This window comes from Furipterus horrens, unplaced genomic scaffold, assembly GCF_987537825.1.
Source record: "Furipterus horrens unplaced genomic scaffold, mFurHor1.1.pri manual_scaffold_4, whole genome shotgun sequence".
Taxonomy (NCBI): domain Eukaryota; kingdom Metazoa; phylum Chordata; class Mammalia; order Chiroptera; family Furipteridae; genus Furipterus; species Furipterus horrens.
The window spans coordinates 144,079,023-144,089,618 of NW_028327174.1; the positions used below are offsets into that span (position 1 = coordinate 144,079,023).

General features: G+C 36.2%; 1 pseudogene; it reads left to right on the forward strand.

The window, feature by feature from the left end:
- Positions 1-7,076: 7,076 nt before the first annotated feature.
- On the forward strand, positions 7,077-7,787 carry LOC150012996 (dynein light chain Tctex-type 1 pseudogene; annotated as a pseudogene).
- The last annotated feature ends 2,809 nt before the right edge of the window (positions 7,788-10,596 follow it).

Below are 10,596 nucleotides of genomic sequence, written 5' to 3' on the forward strand. Positions count from 1 at the left end.
AATTAAAAATGACAACAGCAACATTTTAGCTTACTGGAGAGATTTTTATTCTTAGTATATAGACCAGTCATTTGATTTGTGGAATCAGTTTCAAAAATCTTGCAGCATAATGGCTTTGACAAGATGTCACACTGTGAAATGTGGGTGACAAGATGGATCTCATTGAGTAGTGCAAAGAAAGATGACATAAATTAATTTCAAAATAACAACTTGATTCTGCTGATAGAGTGAAAGGAACATTGACTGTAACAGGACCATCAAGGATAATCCTGAGGCTTTATGAATACAGAAACAACCAGTTGAAGAGAATTTAAATTTCAATTTTTATATAATGTTGAAGTAATGAGGTGGAAAGATTCATAAAAACACAGGCAGAAATGTTCATTCAGATTAATACCAGAGAGTTTGAATTTTCTTATGAACCTCTCAATTTCCTGAGAGTTAAAAAACAAATTGGAACTCCCCAAGACTCTGAGACTGTTAAGGTATCTTTCTTCAGCTGTGGTAGAGGAGTGTTCAACTTTGTAACTGTTACTTAAGTTGTACATGTATTAAGTGTGCACTTTTAAAAAATACGTATGCTATGTTTCATAATTTTATTTAATTTTTTTTTCTTTATTGATTGGAGGGGGGCAGAGGGAGATTTGTTTTTCCACTTATTTAGGTATTCATTGGTTGATTCTTGTATGTACCCTAACTGGGGATCAAATCAGCAACCTTGGCATATCAGGACAATCCCCTAACCAACTGAGCTATCCAGCCAGGGCTCATAATTTTATAATTTATTTATTTCTAGATTGCCCTCAGGTGTCAGTCCAGGAGTAAAATTCCCTTCAAATTTTTCTGTTCCTCAGCTAACTCTAGAATCTCAAAAACTTAAGAAGTTTAGTAATTTCATTTCTATTATGGCTCTGTTTAATCTGTCCAAAGAATCCAAAAATAAACAAGGGGAATATTAATTGACTTTTTCCATGGACAACAGATCTTAACAGAGTAAGGGCCTGGGTTTTATTTACTAGGATTTCCTTGGTTTCAGAGATAGGATTAAGCATGTAGCATATTTGATTATTTCAAAGAAAACATAGAGAATATTGAGCAAAGCTTTTTCAAATGCCCTGATCAAAACAGCTTCCTATTATATAATTGTTTTCAGGAAACATCTCAAAAAATATCAAATGACATCTATATTTTATAAAGGTAGTCCATCTTATAGCATACAAGGTCATAGAAGTCACCAGGCTAGATGCCCTAGAAAAGGCATATAAAGGTGACTCTAAGGTAGCAACTCCGATTAGCACAAAGACTAAGATCATAGATGTTAAAATCAAGCATCCATGGTTCACAACTCTGACTTGAGAATTAAATGTTTGTGGTCATGGAAAAATTACTTATTTTCTCTAATAAGTTCCAAATTATAATGATATCCTATAAGAGTCAGGCTTCTAAGTGTTAACAAAGAGGACCTAATAATTCCCTCAGCTTGACTAGACTTCAGGCTGTTTCTTTTCTTTCTTTTTCTAACTCTTCTCCTCTGACCTTCCTTTTCTCAGAGTATTTACTTAAAAAATTATAAATGTAAATTCTTTCTCAGTTTCTTTGACAGGTACATCTTTTATCTTCCATTCATAAATAAACATTTTATTGTTTTCATATTTTGGCTATAGTGAATGATGCTGCAATAAACATGGGATGGTAGATATCTCTTTAAGATCCCATTTTTACTTATTTCAAATATATAGCCAGAAGTGGGGTGGCTGTATAATACAGTAATTTTGCTTTTAAATTTTTGAGGAACCTCCAAACTCTTTCCCATAGTATTGTATCAATTTACATTCTAGGCAACATTTTACGGGGTTCTGCTTTCTCCACATCTTTGCAACATGTATTATCTCTTGTCCTCTTGATGATAGCTATTTTGACAGGTGTGAGGTCATATCAAATTGTGATTTTGATTTTGATTTTCATGATGATTAATGATGTTGAGTACCTTTTCATGTACCTGCAGAATATCTGTATGTCTTCTTCTAAAAATGTCTATTCAGTTCCTCTGACCATTTTAAATCATACTTTTGTTGTTGAATTTTATGAGTTCTTTATATGTTTTAGATATCACCCCCCTACATGATAAAAGGCTTGCAAATATTTTCTCCCATTTATAGGTTGCCTTTTTAATTTGATGATTATTTCTTTTGCTGTGGCAGAAGCTTTTGAATTTGATGTAGTCTCACTTGTCAATTTTTGCTTTGGTTGCTTGCACTTTTGGTGTCTTGGCAAAAAAAAAAAAATATATGTATATATATATATATATATATATATATATATATATATGTAATTCTCAAGACAAATGTCAAGAAACCTCTTTCCTGCATTTTATTCTAGAAAACATATGGTCTTCTGTTAAATATTTAATATTTTTTGAGTTAACTTCTTGAGTAGTATATGATAGGGGCTCAATTTTATTGTTCTGAAAGTATCCAGTTCTTCCAACACCATTTGTTGAAATAACTAACTTTTTCCCAATTAAATGTTCTTGGTTCCTTTAACAAATATTAGTTGACCATATATATGGGATTTTATTTCCAGGCTCACTATATTGTCCCATTGGTCTTCAGGTCTTCTTTTTTTTTTTTTTTTTTGCCAGTACAATTCTGTTTTAATTACTATAACTTATTAGTAAACTATTAAACCAGAGAGGGTTATAATGCCTCCAGCTTTCTTCTCTTTTAGGATTGCTATGGCTATTTGAGATCTTTTGTAGCTTCATAGAAAATTTAGGACTTTTTTGGAGGCGGGGATAGGGACTGAGTTGAATCTAGATAGCTTTGGGAAATTTGGGCATTTTAACAATATTCATTCTTCTGATCTATGAACAAGGGATACCTTTCCAATTGTTTGTGTCTCCTTCAATTCTTTCATTACAGTTTTGTAGTTTTTATTGTACAAATCCTTCACTTCCTTGGTTAAATTTATTTATAAGTATTTTATTGTTTTGACACTATTATACATGGAATTATTTTATTTATTTCTTTTTCAGGTAATTCAATGTTAGTGTATAAGAATGCAACTAATTTTTGTGTTGTTGTTGTTTTTGTTTTTTTGTTTTTTATCGTGTGACATTACTGAATCTGCTTGATTAGTTCTATCAGTTTTTGGTACCTAAAAGCCTCTTTTCAGCTTTACAACACTGGATTGCCTTTCTCAAGGAACTAGGAGCCAGTCATTTGAAATGTAATGCATTATCAAAAAGATACAGAAAATGGATCAAAGACCTAAATATAAGACCTGAAACATAACAGAAAACACAGGTAGTAACCTTACAGACCTTGGCCTTGGAGATTTTATGAATTTGTACCCAAGGGAAGGTAAGTAAAGGCAAAAATAAATGAATAGGACTATACCAAACTCAAAAGCCTTGGCACAGCAGCAGAAACTGCCAATGAAACAAAAAGGTAAACAATCGAATGGGAGATGATATTTTCAAGCAACAGTCCCAACAAAGGGTCAATATCCAAAATACATAAAGAATTCATATAACATCACATCAAAAAACAAAACCAAACAACCAAACAAAACAAAACAATTCAAGTAAAAGATGGGCCGAGGACCTGAACAGACACTTCTCCCAAAACGACATACATATAGCCAACACATATATAAAAAGATGCTCAACTTCACTAGCTATTAGGGAAATGTAAGTCAAAACAAAAATGAGATACTACCTCACACCTATTAGAATGGCTACCATCAACAACACCAGTAATAACAATAGTTGGAGAGGTTGTGGAGTAAAAGGAACCCTTATTCACTGCTGGTGGGAATGTAAACTAAGTAGAGCCACTATGGAAAACAGTATGAAGTTCCTCAAAAAATTAAGACTACAGTTACCATATGACTCATTAACCCCGCATTTGGGTCTTTTTCTGAAAATTTTGAAAACATTTATTTACAAAAATATATGCAACCTTATCATCATTGCACCATTATTTATGGTGGATAAGACATAGAAACAATTGAAGTGCTCTTTGATAGATGATCAGATAAAGAAGATGTGGTACACACACACACGCACACACATATATACAGTGGAATACTACTCAGCCATAAGAAAAGATGGAATGCTGCAACTTGCAACAACATGGGTGGATCCTGAGGATACCATGCTAAGTGAAATAAGTCAGATAGGAAAAGTCAAGAACCATATGATTTCACTCACATGTGGGCTATAAAACTGAAAGCAACAAGTGAACAAACAAGTAAACTGAACAAATGAGAAAATAAACAAACAAAAACTCCTAGACACAGGCAACAGTATAGTGATTACCAGAGGGAAGGGAGGTGGGAGGATAGTAAAGGGGCCCAAATATGATGATAATGGAAGATGGTTTGAATTTGAGTGGTGGGCACACAATGCAATATACAGATGGTGTATGATAGAATTGTATTCTTGAAGCCTATATAATTTTATTACCCAATGTCACCCCAATACATTTATTTTTTGTAAAAAAAGATAACACCTTCTCTTCCAAGCTTTGTGGGATGGTAGGAGCTTAATTTGGGTGGGTGCCTTGCTGCAAATTGTAGAGTTTCCTTCTCAACACAAAGATACAATAAAGTTTTCTTTCAGTAAGGCCAATTAGCAAATACAAATAGCCTGTGATTCTCTTCACACAGGCAGTTAAAACTTTCATACTCTGTTCCAGCAGAGTTGAGTTCACACTGCATTCTAGAATTTCTCCTCTATTGCAATTGCTTTGAAAAAAGTGTTCCTTGCCTGTTCAATTTTGGAGATGAGATTTTTGTTTTGAAAAAGTTTTAAGTGTAAAATGTCACTTAATGCTCACAACAACTCAGTCACAAAGATGTTGTATATAATTATCATTCTTAACATTTTGTTCATTAAGAAAGTTATCATGTATAATTTGTTAATAGAGGAGTTCAGAATCTAATCCAGGAAGTCAAAATCTAGAGTTTATGCCATTAGCTACTACGTTATGCTGTATTTCTAACTTTGTTTTCTTCATCTGAAAAATAAGTATAATGATATTTACATAATTTTTGAAGTAATAAACACTGTAATGTTAATCAAGAAGATAAATTCTCTAAATATTATTATTACTATGTTTTAGTGACTATTAGTCATTATCATTCATATATTTTAATAATAGTAGATTACAATGAGTTTATATACAATAATCCCAAGATCTTTCTTTTCTTAAAATGTCAAAGAATTACTCTAAGATAATCATTTCTGAACTAAGTCATGGCAAGGAATTAGGTGAATTTGATATATAAGTATAGTTTAAAGAATGTTTATGCATAACCCATGGACATGGACAACAATGTGGGGATTGGATTGGGATGGGGAGAGGGTGAGCTCGGGAGGGAGGGAAAGGGGAGGAAAGTGGGAACAACTGCAACAGCTTAAACAATAATAAACACGTTCCAAAAAATTAAGTTATATCTTCAGCATAGACAGATTCTCCACTTCTTTCCCAACATTTTTAATTAAAAAAAAATGAATATTATATAAGCAGCTAATGATTTTTAAGGCTGAGAATGATTTCATAATGTTTCACATACTTCTGGACAAAGAACATTCTTTTAGGGAGTCTAAATATAGATACACTCTGCAAGCAACAGAAACAACACAGATACATCTATGAAGAGATTATTTCACTAAACAAAATATATTAGATAAATTGTCAAGTCAGGCCCATAAACAATGCTCAGTGCTATGAGAGAGCAACATACCCACTCTTCAAATTACTCCACACCTTTGTCTTTGAGTGCTTCGTTATCACAGCCTGTGTGAATGTTGGAATAAAGGGAAGAAGAATCTAAGGAGAAGAATATTTCTATCTTGTTAAGTGATGATGATGAACTCCTGGAAATAAAAGGAGTTATTAAAAACTACAAGATAAGCAATTTTGATAACAAGCAGCTGTGTTAATGTTTAATGCTTTTCATTGTTACGCAAGGTAGTTTAGACTCTGCTTGGAGCAGCCTAGTAGCAGAATGACCCAGATTCACTGCTTTTGTTCTAAATGTGCATCTCGCCAACCTTTCCTATTCTCAGGACGCTAAGCTGACAAGGAGCTTTATATATATATACTTCCTAACTAAAAAAAGCCAAATATAGTATCCATGGTTGTGTGGGAGTAGTTCACCTTTGTGAAATAAAAGTGCAGCAGGATGCTTTAAAAAATAGCACTATGAGAGAATGAAGATTTGGACTAAACTGATGCCTATATTCTGCTTTTGTGAAAACTCAAATACTCAGTGTTTTTGCTGGAATGTGCAACCTCAATCTAATGATGCCTTCTTCTATGGAGTTTTGAAATGAAGTTTTATTTATTTATTTATTTATTTTTCCTTTTAAGTCCTAGAGGATTTACTTTTTGACTGAATTCAGAAGTTGCTTTGGACAATATGGTATTATATCTGAATTCTGGAAAGCAAGGATATTAAGAACTCCTGTAAAATTCTGTGTTCAGGAAATGACTTAATGAAAGGAATCCTCTTTTCATATATAACTTAAATAATATTCACAAAATCCCCCTTCTTACCTATGACAAGGCCAGACATAGACTGTTCAAATTTCCATTCTTTGCTTCATAAAGATTAGCTAAACTATATGTCTCTGCAGAACAGTTAAAATCAAGGCTTATTAGCGACAAGACCAAGTGGGCTTTTCTCCTCCCTTGACTCTTAAACTTTGATTCACTCTCAGCCTTAGCCAGCATACAATCTTTTCTTCATGGTCCCTGGGGAAAATCATCCAACCTCAAGGAAAGACATTCCCTGATCAACCGTGCAATCACACCCCTCTTTCATCATACACCCTCCCACTCATTTCAGTCTGCTCTTGTTTATCTTGTTTACTCCTACCTGTAAAAGATAAGTGCTTTTTGACTTCTGGTCAAGATGGTGTGGCATAGGTAAACATGGTTTGTCTCCTCGTACACCCTATCAAAATTACAACTAAAATATAGAACAAACATCACTCAAAACCACCAGAAATTCAGCTGAATGGAAGTTTGACAACTGTGGAATCAAAGAAACCACATCTGGGGGAGGCGGCGGCGACGCGCCGGAGGAAAGATGGAAGACTACCAGGCTGTGGAAGAGGCTGCTTTTGTCGTCGACGAAGTGAGCAACATTGTGAAAGAGACGATAGAAAGTGCCATCGGCGGCAACGCCTACCAGCACAGCAAAGTGAACCAGTGGACCACCAACGTCGTAGAGCAGACTTTAAGCCAACTCACCAAGCTGGGGAAACCATTTAAAAACATCGTGACCTGTGTAATTATGCAGAAGAACGGAGCAGGATTACACACAGCAAGTTCTTGCTTCTGGGACAGCTCTAGTGACGGGAGCTGCACCGTGCGGTGGGAGAACAAGACCATGTACTACATCGTCAGCGCCTTCGGGCTGTCCATCTGACCTCCTCGCCCGCTCCTCCTCCTCCTCCTGTCCCGGCGTCTCTCGTCCTCCTCTGTTCACCATCAGCATGGATTCCACGGCCACCTTTCCTGTCCTTCGATTTTTTTGGCGGCACTCTCAGAACGTAGACAAAGAACCAGATGGCTGCCCTGCTCTACAACCAGCACACCCTCACCCAGAGGCCTTGCGCTCAGGCGGCCGCTGTCGGCTCTGCCCCTCTCTGTTCCAAGGTGCTAAAACCGCAAGTCTGCTGGCCGGCAACTTTCTCTACTCCGAAGTCATTCAAACACACTGATTTCCCACACTTTGTACTTCTGTTGGAATAAATTAATCCAACTTAAAAAAAAAAAAAAAAAAAAAAAAAAAAAAAAAAAAAAACCACATCCATCCAGACTGGTAGGAGGGGCAGAGATGTGGAATGGGCTGGTCCCACATCCATGTGTGGTGAATAAAAATTCTAGAGGAATATCTAGGGAGAGAGGAGTCCCAGCACCACAGCAGGACACCCAGCCCAAGGTTCCAGTGTCAGGAAGATAAGTCCCTATAACTGCAAAAACTGGCAGGGATTAAGTCAGTGGAAGAAACCGCTGAAGTCTCAAATAGTTCCTCTTAAAGAACCCACATACAGATATATTCAGACTCACTTTCTCTGAGCTCCAGCACCAGGGTAGCAGCTTGAAAGACACTACTGGCATTCAGGGAGAAAATGAAGTGTCTGGCATCAAGGTGAGAAATGGGGGACAGCTTTCTCTCAGACAGAAAGGCAGGCAGAGGCTATTGCCCTTTTTATGAACCCTCCCCTTCACAGAACCACGGAGTCTGGAGGTTGGTGTCATATCTGAGACTCTATAAACCTGGCTAACACTGTTTGTCCCATCCTGGACATCCCCAGAGACTCTGTACCACCCAACTTACTTTCTGGGCCCACCAAGCTGCTTTTCCATATGAATGGCTGGTCTTGGCTTATATTTCACAATTTCCAAAATCCTATCAAGTAAGCAACAGCTGGCCTCAGTGAGCCCCAGCCCCTGTACCTCGTGCTAAGTGGCCCAGGTCACACAGTAGCAGAACCAGCTTAGATTTACAGCTTGGCTTTGTTTAGGTATTTTCAAGCCCAGCACAAGTAGCAGCCATCTCAGATTGCATTATCGCTCAGGCAGGGTGTCCCTGGGAAAAACAGAGGTGAAGGTTGACTTTGGCCTGCACCATCTCGGAAATCCCAAAGCCTGCACACCCAGTAGACAGCTACAGACCATGTTGGAGTACCACCTCCCTGCCCCTTCACAGAGTCCCACACAAGATGGATGCAAAGAGGCCCACTCCAAGACACATCATAATAAAAATGCCAAAGGTTAAAGAGAATGAAATAATCTTAAAAGCAGCAAAAGAAAAGCCATTTGTTACCTATAGGGGAGTCCCCATAAGACTGTTAGCTGATTTCTCAAAAGAAACTTTGCAAGCTAGAAGGGATTGGCAAGAAATATTCAAAGTCATAGAAAGCAGAGACCTACAACTAAGACAGAACAAAAATAACAAAAAACAAAAACTAAAGGAGTTCATTATCACTAAACCATTATTATATTAAATGTCAAAGGGACTTATTTAAGAAAAAGATGATGGTAAAAACTACGAACAATAAAATGGCAATTAATACATATCTATCAACAATTCAATCAAAAAACAAATGAAGCAAACAAGAACTGGGACAGGATCATGGATGTGGAGAGCATTTTGATGGTTGCCAGATGAGAGGAGGATATGGGGGGATGGGTGAAGAGGTGAGGGGGTTAAGAAGTACAAATTGGTAGTTACAGATTAGCCATGGGGATGTAAAGTACAGTATAGCAAATGGAGTAGTCAAGGAACCTACACATGGCCCATGGATGTGAACAATGGTGTGAGGATTGCCTGAAAGAGTGGGGGGTGCTGGGTGGGGGGAAAATGGGGAAATTGGGGCAATTGTTATAGCATAATTAATAAAATATAGTTTAACAAAAGATAAGTGCTTTCCTACCTAACTTTTGAGATGTTTGTAAATCTCTTTCTCTCCTCTCTGTTTTAGTGGCTAAAACAACAATCATTTACTATTCCTCATGGGTGTCACCTACCCAGCTTTTACACACAGATTGATAATTATTGTCTGAACCATTTATTATCATAATAGTTGTGACATTTTCTAATTCCATGATTCCTTCTACATTTATTAGTTTCTATGATAAAGAAAACCTTTTTCTTCTCTCCCATTTAGTCATCTACTTAATTACATAGCAGCATAAACTCATAGAGCCTTGCTTTTACAGTAGGTCATAGTCAATTATTTATTTGAATGTTCAAGTTGTCTAAGTATACACACACACATGCGCACACATATATGGTCACATATATATATTTTTTTGCAAATTTCCCATATTACCTTTGCCCCCACATATATATAACTTCCCCCATTATCAGTATCACTCATAAGGATTTTTTTTTTTGTTGTTTTTTTTTTACCAAGGATGAGCCTACATTGATACATCATAACATCATAATTATCCAAGACCTATAGTTTACCTTATGGTTCACTCTTGGTGTTGTATACATTCTATGATTTTGGTCAAATGCATAATAATGCATTCATCATTATAATATTATACAAAGTATTTTTACTGCCTCTGTGCTCTGCCTGTTCATCTCTCCCTGCCATACCCTGGCAACCACTAATCCTTTTTTGTCTTCATTGTTTTGCCTTTTCCACAATTTCATATAGTTGAAATTATACAGTATGTAGCCTTTTCAGATTGGCTTCTTTCACTTAGTAATATGCATTTAAGTTTCCTTCTTTTCTTTTAATGGTTTCATTTCTTTTTAATGTTGCATAATACCTCATTGTCTGGCTGTGCCAAAGTTTATTTATCTATTCATCTACTGAAGGATATACTGGTTGCTTCCAAGTTTTGGCAATTGTCAATAAAGCTGCTATAAACATCTGTGTGCAGGTTTTTGGTGCACATAAGTGCACCTTTGAATAAATACCAAGTAGCATGATTACGGGTGTATATGGTAAAAAAAATGTTTATTTTTGGAAGAAACCGCCATTCTGTCTCTCACAAAATTGATGTACCATTTTGCATTCCAACCAGCAATATATGAGAGTTCCTATTGCTCCATATC